The sequence below is a fragment of the Macaca nemestrina genome, chromosome 14 (assembly GCF_043159975.1).
Source record: "Macaca nemestrina isolate mMacNem1 chromosome 14, mMacNem.hap1, whole genome shotgun sequence".
Classification (NCBI taxonomy): Eukaryota; Metazoa; Chordata; class Mammalia; order Primates; family Cercopithecidae; genus Macaca; species Macaca nemestrina.
Genome location: NC_092138.1, coordinates 10,359,427 through 10,373,893, shown reverse-complemented (window position 1 = coordinate 10,373,893; position 14,467 = coordinate 10,359,427). Strand labels below are relative to the sequence as shown.

At 43.6% G+C, this 14,467-nt stretch overlaps 1 protein-coding gene, 1 long non-coding RNA gene and 1 pseudogene across 6 annotated transcripts in view; 1 reads left to right on the top strand and 2 right to left on the bottom strand.

Annotated features, from left to right (window-relative positions):
* Window positions 1–14,467, top strand: part of LOC105498787 (double homeobox protein 1-like) — a 112,966-nt gene that overhangs the window by 14,993 nt on the left and 83,506 nt on the right. Inside the window, exon 1 of one of the 5 annotated variants that reach the window (XM_071077591.1) lies at window positions 3,176–3,293. The exons of the other annotated variants lie outside the window; for them this stretch is intronic. The gene's annotated coding sequence lies outside the window, so the exon portion shown is untranslated. Of the gene's footprint in view, window positions 1–3,175; window positions 3,294–14,467 lie in introns of those variants that run through there. 5 annotated transcript variants of the gene reach the window in all.
* Window positions 1–14,467, bottom strand: part of LOC105498789 (uncharacterized) — a 34,307-nt gene that overhangs the window by 1,860 nt on the left and 17,980 nt on the right. Inside the window, exons 2-4 of the long non-coding RNA XR_011612350.1 lie at window positions 13,734–13,960; window positions 13,020–13,301; window positions 11,231–11,372 (exon numbers count right to left, since the gene is read on the bottom strand). This is a non-coding gene — a long non-coding RNA (uncharacterized lncRNA). The remainder of the gene's footprint in view (window positions 1–11,230; window positions 11,373–13,019; window positions 13,302–13,733; window positions 13,961–14,467) is intronic.
* Window positions 53–3,304, bottom strand: LOC105498790 (BEN domain-containing protein 3 pseudogene; annotated as a pseudogene).

Genomic DNA, 14,467 nt, shown 5'->3' with positions numbered 1-14,467 from the left:
AGTATCCATGCCACCTGAAGCTATGATTAGCCATTGTACACCAACATGGCACCTTTATTTATTTATTATTTATTTTGGGATGGAGTTTTGCTCTTGTTGCCCAGGCTGGAGTGCAATGGTGCTTTATCGGCTCACTGCAACCTCTACCTTCCAAGTTCAAGTGATTCTCCTGTCAGGCTCCCAAGTAGCTGGGATTACAGGCACCTGCCACCAGGCCCGGCTAATTTTTGCTTGTTTTTTAGTAGAGATGGGGTTTCACCATGTTGGCCAGGCTGTTCCTGAACTCCTGACCTCAGGTCATCCACCTGCCTTGGCCTACCAAAGTGCTGGCATTACAGGCATGAGCCACTGCACCCGGCCTGAAGATGGCACTTTTTAAAAGATTTTTTTCTAAGTAAAATGGCCCCCAAAGAGCCCAGTGATTTTTTTAAGGGATTCTTTTTAATTTAAAAAAAAAATTGGATAAAAATGGAAGCTGTAAAATATGGGAAGAGGAGCAAAAGAGCTGCTGAGTTTGCATTTGAGGTTGTGAGGGGCTGGGGAGGACACGACTAGGGAGAGAGGACCCCTGCCCACTGGTCCCTGCTCTCACAGCTTACGCTCCCCACACTCAGGCTGCAGCGCCAGGGAACGCAGGACAGAGTCCCTGCTCTCACAGCTTATGCTTCCCACACTCAGGCTGCACCGCCAGGGAACGCAGGCCAGAAGTCGTAAGGACAAGCGGACAAGAGATCAAACTCAAGGCTTCTTTCTTGTGGTTGGTTGGGTGTGTACATGTGCAAGTGTAATAAGCCACACCCCACGGACATAAGGTGCCTGTCTGTGGATGCCATAGGCATGCTCCTGAGCATCGCTCAGTCTCTGGTGACCCTGAGTCTCTGGACAGGCCACGGCCTTCACTTCTCCACTTTCTTGGCTTTCTTGAGGATGTTGCATTTTTTCCTGTTATGGTAGCGGCCCTGCTCGTCGATGCTGGGGATACATTCGCAGTGCCACACCTCCTCCACCTTCTCCACGGGGTAGATGGCTTCCACGTTGTGGCGGATGAGCCGCAGCTGCATAGGGTCCAGCTGCTTCTTGTTGCAAGCCCGGGAATGGTTGTACTGCAGCTGGAGGTTCTCGGTGGTGGAGGAGCCCCGTGGCAATGTTGCCCACGGAGAGGCTCTGCTGCATGATCTCGCTCACCTCATTGTCGGACAGCAGGTAGGGAGAGGGCACCGGGAAGCTGGGTGAGGGACCACCACCTCGTCCAAGGGGATCTTGCAGAAGTCCTTGCTGCTCCTCTCGGGGGCAGCGGGGGACCCTCAAACTCCTCCTCAAACCTTTTGGGGTTGACTGCATAGCTCCTCATGTCTCTGCACTCGGGCCCAACACATGGACCTTGCACCGCTGCTGGTAGGAGCGCCTCTGCTCGTGTCCCGGCGTGGGCAGTGCTTGTCCAGTTTGCCAGTGAACTCCAGGGTCCAGAAGCAGTTGTTTTTGGTGCGGAGGTAGCGTAGGTGCACATAGTGGTGAATGAACTTGTTGCAGGATGGGTCCAGCTACTTCTTGCCCAGGGAGCCACTGCAGCTGTACTGCTTGTGCAGGTGCTCATGGGTGAAGAGCTTGGGGAACAGGGGCACCAGCAGGCATGAGGCGAAGTTGCTGATGGACAGGCTGCTCTCATAGATACTGCGCAATGCTCCTTGCTGAGCAGGCAGTCGGTGCCGGGCACCTCCAAGTTGGGTTGGGGGATCTCCAATTTGTCCAAGTCGATGGGCACCAGCCAGATCTTCTTGGAGCAGTGCTGCTCGCGCTTGAAGCTATCCTCCACCTTGATTACTGAGATGTCATTGGGCAGGCTAGAGGAGTCATAGCAGTCATCGCGTGGGGGGCTCACCTTTGCTGCCCGGGTCCAGCCGCAGACCCTGGAGCTTGTCGTTGATGCGCTGGGCGCACTGCTGCAGCCAGGCCTCCTCCTGCATGTGGGGGAAGTTGACCTCCCTGTAGTTGCGGATGATTTGCAGCCTCTGCGGGTCCAGCTCCTGCTTGCCGCCGTCCCCGTGGCAGCTGTCCTGCTTGCCCAGCTTGCGGTGGTCAAAGAGCTCAGGGAAGAGCCAGTGGAGGATGAAGACGGCAAACTTGCCGGGTGAAGAGGCTTCATCCAGGAACTCGGTGAGGTCCTGCATGTCCACCACGTGGTCTGAGGCGATGGTGCTGCTCCGATCCAGAGACATGCCCTCCTCCTCTTTGTGGTCCAGGAAGTGGCCGGGGTCCACTGCTCGGCCTCAAAGAAGCTGGCGGCCTGGCCATTGGGCTGGCTGTTCTCCATCTCCCGCTGGGCCCAGAAGCGACTGAAGAAGTTACTCAGCTGGGGCAAGCACTCAGCCTGTCACACAGCCGTGTCCTTCACTGAGGGGTAGTAGACCTCCATGTAGTTGTGGATGTGCTTCTGGTGCAGTGACTCCAGCTTACGCTTGGCCTCAAAGCCACAGGCACTGCAGCCTCGGGAGAAGTCGACTGTGGCTGATGAGCTTGGGGAAGAGCTGCACCAGCAGGAAGCAGGCCAGGGCCTCGCCCGACAGGCTCTGGTCCACAATCTGCTTGAGCTACGCCGCCCATGAACTGCTGTTGGGTGGTGGGGGCGGCTGGAATTTGGCCACCATCTCAGTGTGGTTCACCTTCAGGGAGAGCAGGTCCACTTTGCTGTGCAGCTGGGACCTGTTGGACGTGAGGGTGTTGAGCATGTAGAATATCTTCTGGATCAGGAAGTAGATGTTAGGATCACTGTTGGTGGCCGCCCCAGTGCTGCCACAGTCCCACTTCTGTGGCTCATTCAGGAGCCTAAGTGGCAAGGGGCTGTTGCTGGCATTTGCCTTCTGGAAGAGCTCATACATGTTTAGCAGGTCCCCTGAGGGAGGATTCTTCTTCTCCATGACCTTGTGCGAGATGCCATACAGAGGCTTCTTGTAGTAAGGGGTGGTGGCGTAGTTGCAGGGCTCCTCCTTGCCTGGCCACACAGAGCCCGAGCTCCTGCCCTGCCAGCCTGCTCTCCATTGCCTTGGCAGGGCAAGCTGTTCTCAGGTTCCACATGCCTTCTAGGAGTGCCTCTGGGATCAGCTTCCTCCTCTTCATGCTGGGGACGGAGTCTGGGGGCCACTGCTGACCTGCCAAGTCCTGGAGGGCAGTGAAGACGCTGTCCAGAGGGTGCTTCTCAGAAGTCCTGGAATTCATGGAGCAGCCTAGAGCAGCATCTTCAGCCTCTGTCTCCACTCTCACTTCTTAGAAGTTCTTCTACGTCTTCACTGAATTCAGTTGAGTTCATCTTCTGTTCCACTGGGACTCGAGTTCTGCACTTTGCTAGGCAGCCTGAGCCAAGTTTGGGCGCCAAGTGGTGGGGAGGGTGCAGGGCCAGGGAGTGGGGGAAGCACACAAAGGGCCTGGCCAGGGCGACTGGGGGAGGTGCCGGGGGCGGCAGACAACCAGGCGTCGTGTATTTCCCCTCTCTTTGTAAGTGTCTGTGTGCTGCGCTGTTTTGTGACGTGACAGGACTCCATGTGTCATTTCCACACAGGGACACAGGAGCCCTTGCTGCAGTGGAACTGCAAACCCTCCACCCACACCTCCCCGTCAGTGGGGCACACGTGGGCTCTTTCCTTCTTATTTATTTATTTTTTATTCTTTTTTTTCCTAGAGTGCTCAGCAGAATAGGTTAATTTCATCTATATGTGGGTTTTGGACATTTTAATTGTTTATTTCTAGGGTTCTTGCATATACTTGGGTTGTATATTTGTGAGTAGCATGGATATAAGTGTATTTTTAAATAGGAGTTGTTTTAGGATGCTTTGGGGGTGAAAGTATATGCATAGTTTATGATGTGATAGAGTTTAGAGGTATTGATTAAGGAAGTGTTTTATGAATTTTGTCAAATGTATTTTCTGCAATAATTGATATTTTTCCTTTAGTCTATCCATGTGGTGTATTACACTGATTGATTTTCAGTGCATTGAAACCATCTTTGTTGAATGGTGTTGAACTGTCAGTACCATTGATGTTGAACCATCTTTGCTTTCCAGGAATATATCCCACTTAGTCCTGGTGGATAATCTTTTAATGCACTGTTGAATTTGGTTTGCTAGTATTTTGTTGATAATTTTTGAATCAATATTTATAAGGGATATTGTTCGCTAATGTTCTTTTCTTGCAGTGTCTTTGGCTTTGGTATCAGACAATGCTGGCCTTGTAGAGTGAGTTTGGAAGTGTTACCTCCTCTTCAATTTATTGGAACAGTTTGAGGAGGACTGATATTAATTCTTCCCTAAATGTTGGTAGAATATACCAGTAAAGTCATCTAGTCCTGGGCTTTTCTTGGTTGGAAAGTTTTTGATTACTAATTCAATCACCTGACGAGTTATAGGCTTCAGAGTTTCCATTTCTTCATGATTCAACATTGGTAGATTGTGTTTTTATAGTATTTGTCTATTTCATGTAGATATCCATTTGTTGACATACAATCATTCATAGTTCTCTCTTGTAATCTTTTTTATTTATGTGAAATCAGCAGTATCCCCTCTTTCATTTTGAATTTTAGTTGTCTTGTCTCGGGTAACGTTGCTAAAGATTTGTTAGTTTTTTTTCTGTTTTTTGAGACAGAGTCTTGCTCTGTTGCCCAGACTGGAGTGCAGTGGCATGATCTCAGCACACTGCAAACTCTGCCTCCCAGGTTCAAGCAATTCAGCCTCCCGAGTAGCTGGGACTACAGGTGCATGCCATGATGCCTGGCTAATTTTTGTATTTTTAGTAGAGATGGGATTTCACCATATTGGCCAGGCTGGTCTCGAACTCCTGACCTCAGGTGATCCACCTACCTTGGCCTCCCAAAGTGCTGGAATTACAGGTATGAGCCACTGCACCCAGCCTTTGTTTTTTGTTTGTTTGTTTTTGCTTGTTTTTTCTTTGTTTTTTTTTTTTTTTTCAAAGAACACATGATTTTGTTGATTTCCTATTTTTTAAAAAATTTTCTATTTTTTTTCTCTGCCCTAATCTTTATTGTTACTTTTCTCTGCTAGCTTTGGGTTTAGTTTTTTATTGTTGTTGTTTTGTTTTATTTCTGTTTTTAGTTTTTTAAGATGTAAAGTTTCATCATTAATTTGAGATATTTCTTCTTTTCTAATCAAAGTGTTTACAGTTATACATTTCCCCTGTAACTGCTTTTGCTGACTCCCATAAATTTTGGTATATTGTATTTTCATTCAAAGATACTGTCTAATTTACCTTGCAGTTTCTTCTTTGATCCATTGTTTGTTTAAGAATATGTTGTTTGAGGCCAGGTGTGGTGGCTCATGTCTGTAATTCCAGCACTTTGTGAGGCTGAGGTGGGCAGATCACCTGAGGTTAGGAGTTCAAGACCAGCCTGGCCAACATGGTGAAACCCTGTCTCTACTAAAAATACAAAAATTAGCCAGGCTGGTGGCGGGGACCTGTAATCCCAGCTACTTGTGAGGCTGAGACAGGAGAAGAACACGGGAGGCACAGGTTGCAGTGAGCCAAGATCATGCCATTGCACTCTAGCCTGGGCAACAAGAGCAAAAAGTCTCAAAAAAAAAAAAAAGAAAAAAGGTGTTTGATTTCCACATGTATGTGGATTCTTCTGCTGTTTATTTCTAGTTTCATTACATTTTTATCAGAAAACATACTTTGTATGATTTAAATGTTTTTAAACTATTAAGACCTATTTTGCGGCCTACCATCGTCTGTCCTGGAAAATGTTCCATGTGCACTTGAGAAAAATGTGTATGTCTTCTTGGTGAGTTGATGCTTTTATCATTATACAATGTTCATGTACCTTATACCAGTTTTTGACTTAAAGTCTATTTTGTCTACTGTTGGTATAATCACCCCAGTCTCTCTCTCTCTCTCTCTCTTTTTTTTTTTTTTTGAGATGCAGTCTCGCTCTGTCGCCAGGCTGGAGTGCAGTGGCGCAATCTTGGCTACTGCAACCTCTGACTCCCGGGTTCAAGCGATTCTCCTGCCTCAGCCTCCCGAGTAGCTGGGACTACAGGCACGCACCACCACGCCCAGCTAATTTTTGTATTTTTAGTAGAGTTGAGGTTTCACTATGTTGGCCAGGTTGGTCTTAAACTCCTGACCTTAAGTGATCTGCCTGCCTTGGCCTCCCAAAGTGCTGGGTTAACAGGTGTGAACCACTGCACCTGGCATTTTTTTGGAGATGGAGCCTTGCTGTGTTGTCCAGGTTGGAGTACAGTGGCACAATTTTGGCTCACTGCAACCTCTACCTCCTGGGTTCAAGCAATTCTTGTGCCTCAGCCTCCCAGGGAGCTGGAATTACAGATGCATGCCACCATGCTCAGTTAATTTTTGTATTTTTAGTAGAGACAGGGTTTCACCATGTTGACCAGACTGATCTCGAACTCCTGACCTCAAGTGATCTGCTTGCCTCTGCCTCCCAAAGTGCTGGGATTACAGGTGTGAGCCACCATGGCTGGCCTCCTATTTGTGTCTTTAGATCTAAAGTGAGTCTCTGTAGACATCCTTTAGTTGAATCATATTTTTAAAAAATCAATTCTGCCAATTTATGTGTTTTAATTGCACAGTTTAATACATTTACATTTAAAGTAATTACTGATAGGGAAGAATTGACTATTGCCATTTGTTTTCTTTTAAGTCCTATTGCTTTTTTTGTCCTTCATTTCCTCCATTATTGCCTTTTTGTTTAGTTGATTTTTATAATGAAATATTTTGATTTCCTTCCCATTTCCTTTTGTGTACATTCTATTGATATTATCTTTGTGGTTACTATGGGGATTACATATAGCATCCTACATGTGTAACAGTGTATTTTAAATTGATACCAGCTAATTCCAATCACAATTTAAAAACTCTACTCTTTACAAAACCACCCACCATTTTATATTATTAATGTTACAGTTACATCTTTATATATTGTATCCATTACTATATAATTATTTTTATGCTTTTGTCTTTTAAATTATGTAGAAGAATAAAAAATGAAGTTATCAACCAAAAACTGATTTTTATATTTATCCATATATTTGCCTTTATGGGAAATCTGTATTTTTACCTGGCTTCTAGTTACTGTCTAGCATCCTTTGTTCCTTTTGAAGGATTCCCTTTAGCATTTCTTGTAGGGCAGGTCCTTCAGCTTATATCTGGAATATCTTAATTTCTTCCTCACTTTTGAAGGACAGTTTTGTTAGATATAGAATTTTTGATTGATTTTTTTTCTCAGCATTTTAATTATACCATCCCACTAACTTCTGGACTGTACAATTTCTGCTGAGAAATATGCTCATAATTTCTTTGAGGAAGTATCTTGTGCTGCTTTAACAGAATGCCTGAGACTGGGCAATTTATACTGAGTGGAAATTTACTGGCTAACAGTTGTTGAGACCAAGAAATCCAGTATCGAGGTGCTGGCAGATTGTGAGGGTCTTCTTCCGTGTCACCATGGTGACACGCATCACGTGGCAGAAGAGCAACCGGTGAGAGAGAAAGACAAAGGGAACCTGAACTTGGCATTTTCTAATGGCATTCATTCCACCAATGAGGGCAGAGCCATCATGGCCTAGTCATCGCAAAGGTTCCACATCTTAATAGCGTTACAGTGTCAACTGAATTTCAACATGAGTTTTAGAGGGAACAGACATTCAAACCGTAGCACCATGTATGTGATAAGTTGCTTTTCCCTTATTGCTTTCAGGAGTCTCTTTTTGTCTTTCAACAATTTGTGTTTTGTTGTGTATTTCTTCAGATTTTATTAAGTTTCTTGGATTTACGTGTCTATGTCTTTCCTCAAATTTGGAAAGTTTTGGGTCATTATTTCTTGAAATAATCTGCCTATCTCCTTCCCCTTTCTCTATGTCTTATCCTATTAAGACCCCCTGCCCCGTAATGCATATATTGGTCTACTTGATGGCACCCCATAAATTCCTCATGCTCTGTTCACTTTTCTTTATTCTTTATTCTTTTTGCTCCTCAGATTCAATAGGGCCTGTTTCAGGTTCACTGATTCCTTCTTCTGCCTGTTTGAATCTGTTGATGAATTCTAATGAATTTTTCAATTCAGATGTGAGATTTTACAGCTCCAGAATTTGTTTGGTTTTTTTAAAGAAATTCTCTTTGTTGATATTTTCATTTTGTTCATATATCATTTTCCTGGTTTGTGGGGGTTCTTTGTGTTTTTCTTTTGCTCTTTAAGCATATTTAAGACAGTGGTTTTAAAGTCTTTGCTAGTAAGTCTGATGCCTTTTATCTTCAGGAACAACTTTTAGAGGGTTATTTTGTGCCTGTGAGTGGGTCACGTTTTCTTGTTTCTTGTGACCTTTAGTTGAAGACTGGCAGTTGAAAAAACAGCCACCTCTGTCTTTATAGACTGGCTCTGTATAGGGGAAGACCTTCAGGTATAAGCTCATCATGAACACTTAAAGTCTTCTCAGGTCTCTTCTGGTCATACGTCTTCCCTGTGAGAGTGCCTTTCTCCAGTCCACCTTATACCCAGCTGCTTTTCATGACTTCATTTCTGTGAGTGTCAACCCTGCCTCTTCCCAGGGTCTTAGCAGTTCTACTGTATTTCTCAATCACTAATCTCTTGCCCCAGGCATCTGCAGGTCTGTAGTCCCCCTGAAGCTTTCGTAAGTTATATTTCACAGCTTTGTCCAGTCTGAGGTGTGCTTCATTTGGCCATCTGAGCTCTCAGTTGGGTGACACAGAGATTAATCAGGCAATCCCTGGACAGATTAGACTGCTGCAAATTTGGCCTGCCCTGCTCTCTCTGCTCAGTTGCCCCATAGGGTAACTGGGGACTGGGTTGCTGCTTCCCCCAGACCATACTGTACAGTTCCAGGGAAGGGGTAGGGCAAGTGCAAATTAAAATGCCATGAACTTTTTTTACTGTTTTGAATGTAACTTTTTATTGATGGGGCTTTTGCTTGGTTACTGTAATCTTTACTGATTTCAAGGGCTCCTATAAGGCTATTTTAGTCAATATTTACTTGTTTATTCTACATTTATATGGGGGATTTCTGGGCTTGCTAGTCTTGCATCTTGCTGACATTACTCCTCTAACCCTCCTATTTTAAGATCAGTGCATTAGCAGCCTTAATTTTATCTGAAACTAGTTCCTTTCTGCCACGTAACCTAACATTTTGACAGGTTCTGGGAATTAGGACACAGACATTTTTTTCAGACATGAGTAAACTTAATGTAGTATCTTGAATGGGATCCTGGAACAGCAAAAGAACATTAGGGAAAAGCTAATGAAATTTTAATAAGATACGGAGTTTAGCTAATAGTAAACTGTAATAGTACCAATATTGGTTCATTAGCTATGACTAATGTACATTGGTAATGTAAGATGTAAACAACAGCAGACATAGGATGGAGAGTATATGGGAACAATCTGTACTGTCTTTGTTTCTAAAATTAAAAATGTATTTAAAAGAAAAGAGTAGCTATAATATATAATAAAACTGTGTAGTACTTTTGGACTGAGGTAGAGTACTCAAAGAAGGACAAGCTTGAAAGAGGGACCCCTCCCCAAGTCTGAGGTTCAGACCTCATTGGAGAAGGTATAGTTGCAACCCACTGGGAGGTAGAGACATTTGCTGATTTTCCCAGGTGAGTTGGCCCTCAGTTGCTTTGGGCAGGCAGGAAGCAACTTTGGGGTGCAGGAAACCTGGCATGCAGGTTTTCAGAGTGAGGAGGGTGCCAGTGGCAACCCTCTGCGGTGCAGGTGGGGTGCAGGTGAGCAAAGGAAGTGGGTGCATGAGTGGGACTGGAGGAAAAGAGAGTTCTGTGTCTGTGTCCAGAGGGCAAGAGACATGCCAGGCTCTGAGGTCATTGAGTGACTCTCCTCTGGGCACATGGCTGGGCAGAGCACCCACCTCATATCACTTCTCAACTTTATGGCCCCAGAAGCAGCAGGACAGTCTCCTTGCAATGTTCTCCAAGCATCCTCTGCTGAGAAAACTGTAAACCAAAAGCACCTGAGCCTAGTCTCAATTAATTTAGGAGTTTATTTTGCCAAAGCTAAGGACATGCCTGTCACAGGCCTCAGGAGGCCCTGATGACATGTGCCCATGGTAGTCAGCCTTCAAATTGGTTTATAAACTATGTGTTTTAGGGAGAAATAAGACATCAATCAATGTGTGTAAGATGTACGTTGTTTCAGTCTGGAAAGGCAGGACAACTGGAAGCAGAGGCTTCCGGGTCATAGCAGATTTGAAGATTTTCTAATTGACAATTGGTTATTATCTAAAGAGCCGGAATCAATGAAAAGAATGTCTGGGTTACAGTAAGGGGTTGTGGAAAAACCAAGGTTGTGTCATGCAGATGAAGCCCCCAGGTAGCTGGCTTCAGAGAGAATAGATTGTAAATGTTTCTTATCAGATGTAAAGAGTCTGTTCTATGAGTCTTAAGGTCTGTGTTGATGTTAATAGTAATGAGGCACGTCCAACCCCTGACCCCACAGGCCCCCTTCCCATTGTGACCTGAACTAGTTTTTCAGGTTAACTTTGGAATGCCCTTGGCCAAGAAGAGGAGTCCATTCAGATGGTTGGGGGGCTTAGAATTTTATTTTTGGTTTTCAAAACCAAACGCTGTTAAGGAGAGATGCTGAAAGGAATTCTGTCAGTTGTTGCAGAGCATGTGTCACAGCATGAATTTGCAGCTGAGAGGCAGTAAATTGGTGACTACCACAGTTCCTCACCATCTTCCATAGCTCACACTGGGAGAACCACCAGAGAGCTTCCCACAAATTCAGCTGTGCCCCTCATCAATGCATTATCTGGTTGGCTTAGTGAAGGGTCTATCCTTTGGGTCCCCCTCAGGGTGTGGTTTAAGGGTGGGTGAACATATTGGTTATAAGAAATGCCATCTGATATTTCCAGTCTCCAGAATCTTCAGACGCTTTCCTCTGCAGTTCTTCAGGGACAGTAGTTCTCCATTGAGTCCACATTTCAATTAACCCACCTGCCACATTATTAATGCCCCTCTTAACTGCTTGAGTCAACTCATTAAGTGTCAGATCCTGAGAGTACCTTGATGTTGATAAGTTTATCACAGTCTATATTTTATCCTCTTTTTTTTTTTTTAACTCTCTTAGAATGAGACAGGGATTTCTCTTGAAGTTAATGGAACTGAAGCATCAGGGCCCCTTATTTACATGTTCCCTTTCCATCCCTTGGGGAAAAAAACAGTAGAATTTACTCACATAGTTAATGTTTTCCATATGAAAAGTAAAATATCTTAACCACAGTCAGTTATGATAGCTGTTTCATTCTCCTCTGGCTTCCTCTTATATTGGGTAGTTTGGTATAGCATCAGACACGTTTGGACTTCACCCAAGGCATATTCTAGTTGAAGATACATTGAGTTTGAGTTTAGAGGGGAGTATTTATATGCTTCCAAGTCACTTCTGTGTATAGATAAGTTATTGCTAGCTGTCCTGAGTAGAAATGTTCTCTAGGAACACTCGTGGAGAACAGTGTTGATCCACTTGCCATTGCAGTAAGATTGTGACATCACTGTGCTCTGTAGTTTCAGCCATTGCATGTTTATGGTTTCGAGGGGACAAAAATGGTTTGAAATCTAAGGAGGCAAGAGTTTATAGAAAATTCTCCCAAGCATCAGATCATCGGATATGTAAATCTGCAAGCTGCATATTCAATACTCATCTTGGCCCATTCAAATGGAAGTCTTTCCTATCAGGAATATATTTATTAATGCAACTCTCTTTCTTTCTCTTTCTCTCTCTCTCACACACACACACACCTCAAAATGTCTACGACTGTAAGGTAAATACTTGTAGGAATACTACAGTGAGTTCATTTGCATGTGAAGTCACATGTTTTATAAACCCCACATAATGGACTCTCTCTTAGGGTATCTGACATTTGTCATCATAATGAAGTTTAGTGGTTTCACATTAAAAAAGCAGAAAGTGTACCATTTATATGAAATCCGCTGATATCTTGTAGTTCATAAGGGAAATAAATTTGATGGGATTTTTCTTACATTTGACAACAATCCTAAAATTGTATGTGACTTTACCAATAATGAGTTGTGAAACTAACGAAATTTTCTGTGCCACTCATAACAACAACTACAAATGAATTTCTGTTAAGCATGATATCTGGAAAGAATCTGTATTTTCTCTAGAGAAAAGCAAATTGCAAGTTTACTTTCAAATGAGAACTAATCAAAGAGTAAGGAGTCATTGATACATGGAAAATATATTAAATAGTGCCTCAGGCTATTAACACAAATATGGTATTTTTTGTACTTTGTAATGTTCGTGTGATATTTTTGAGCCTTCTTTTTTTTTTTTTTCTTTTGAGACAGAGTCTTGCTCTGTTGCCCAGGCTGGAGTGCCATGGTGCAATCTCAGCTCACTGCAACCTCCGCTCCCTGGATTCAAGCAATTCTCCTGCCTCAGTCTCCTGAATAGCTGGGATTACAGGTGTGTGCCACCATGCCTGGCTAATTTTTGTATTTTTAGTAGAGACGGGGTTTCACCATGTTGGTCAGGCCGGTCTCAAACTCCTGACCTTGTGATCCACCCACCTCGGTCTCCCAAAGTGCTGGGATTACAGGCGTGAGCCACCACGCCCGGCCTTTAAGCCTTCTTAAGTATGTAACTCATTGTGATTTATGTTCTAAATGTAGATAAATGTTCACTTGGAGAGATAATTTTGTATTATTAAAAAGAAGTTCCTCCAAAACTATAAGCATCCGGGCCCATGCAACTTTGGACATCACTAACTAGTTCCCTAGCCTAAGTCAGTTTACCTATGGCCCTAATCTAAGGAGAAGATGGGGTTTTCTGTAGGAAGAGCCGTGGGTTATGAGAACAAGGACTCCATCGCTGCAGGTAAGAAGAGCGACAATAACTCTTGGCCGGCAGTAGCTTATATTTACTAAGGCTTTTACCGTTTAAATGACAATTAGCTCTCATTGTGTAAAAAACTACCCCCAAACACTTGATGGCTGGAAGCACCAACCATTTATTTAGCTCCTGAATGGCTCTGATGATCTGGCCCAGGTCCAGCTGGTTCTAGACAGGGCTGGCTAGTGCTACCGTAGTCATCCAGTCATCCAGTTGGCCGAAGAGTGGCTGCAGCTGAGATGACTCATCTCCCTCCTCCGTGGTGTCTCTCATCCTCCAAGAGGCCTGAGTTTGTTCATGTGGGAACTGGGCAGGCTCCAAGACAGAGAAAGAAGAAGTACATAGGGCTTCTTAGGGCCTGGATTCAGAACTGACAAGTCATCACTTTTGCTGTGTTCTATTGGCCAAAGCAAGCAAATGTGTCTTATTTCTTTTGGCACAGATATATTTTATTACATTTATAATTATAAACAGCTTTGAGTGGCAATGAACCCTTGCTTGTGGTAATAATAGATTAATAACTCTACGATGGTTATGGTGATAACAATTGTAGAGTTACAAGGAGAAAAGTCAAGTGTTTAAACAGCATTACCTTGGCCAAGAAGTGACTAAAACAAAACTACAGTCTTACTTATAGCACCTCATATGGTATAGTAAAATGGATATGGTCTTTAGATAAGACCAGTCCTGAATTCTCCCTTCACTGTTTATTAACTGTGTGAACTAGGGAATGTTGGTAACATTTCTGAGTTTCAGTTTCATATCTGTGTAGCAGAGATATCTGTTTCACAAGATTGTGTTAAATAAAAATAATTTTGCATTAAAATACCTGTCTTCTCATGGGTTGCCTTTCATTGCCATTTTATTTTGGCATCCTTTTGCCTCTCAGATGTCTTCTGAGATTCAAGTTAACCATTGTCGTTTTTTAAACTCCAAAGATCAAAGAAGGTTTCCAGCCTCTATATAGATGAGAGCAATGGAAGTAGTTGCTGTGGTCTTAAGCAGGTCCCCTGGGCCCTCTTCCTCTGATTTTCTCCTAAACAGCTTCAGCTGACACTATGTCCAGGGATTAAATAAAATTTCAGAGATATTAAATTGCCCATAGGCACCAGAGACAATTCTGTCAGCAATGAAAAGCATTCAACAGGTGTTCATATACCAATAATAACATGAAATATTAATAAACTAGTTTAGTGTATTAAACATTCAACTGTGAAATCTCTGTTATGTGTCCAGCACTTTATTAGGCCACAATGACTTACAAAAAAAAATCAATGTATTTCCACCACACGCTATACATACTAATTGCAGGTATTAAAGCATGTATCATCTAACTAACGATAAATGGCATTTTTGGTTAATGAGAAGGAACATTCAATGCTGGAAAATGAGACTGGTATTCTCATACATTAATTTTAGAGTTTCGACTGGGTGAGGTGGCTCACACCTGTAATCCCAGCACTCCGGGAGGGTGAGGTGGAAGTATTGCTTAAGCTCAAGAGTTCAAGATCAGCCTGTGCAACATAGCGAGACTTCTTTTAAAAACCTGTAAGAACCTCTTAT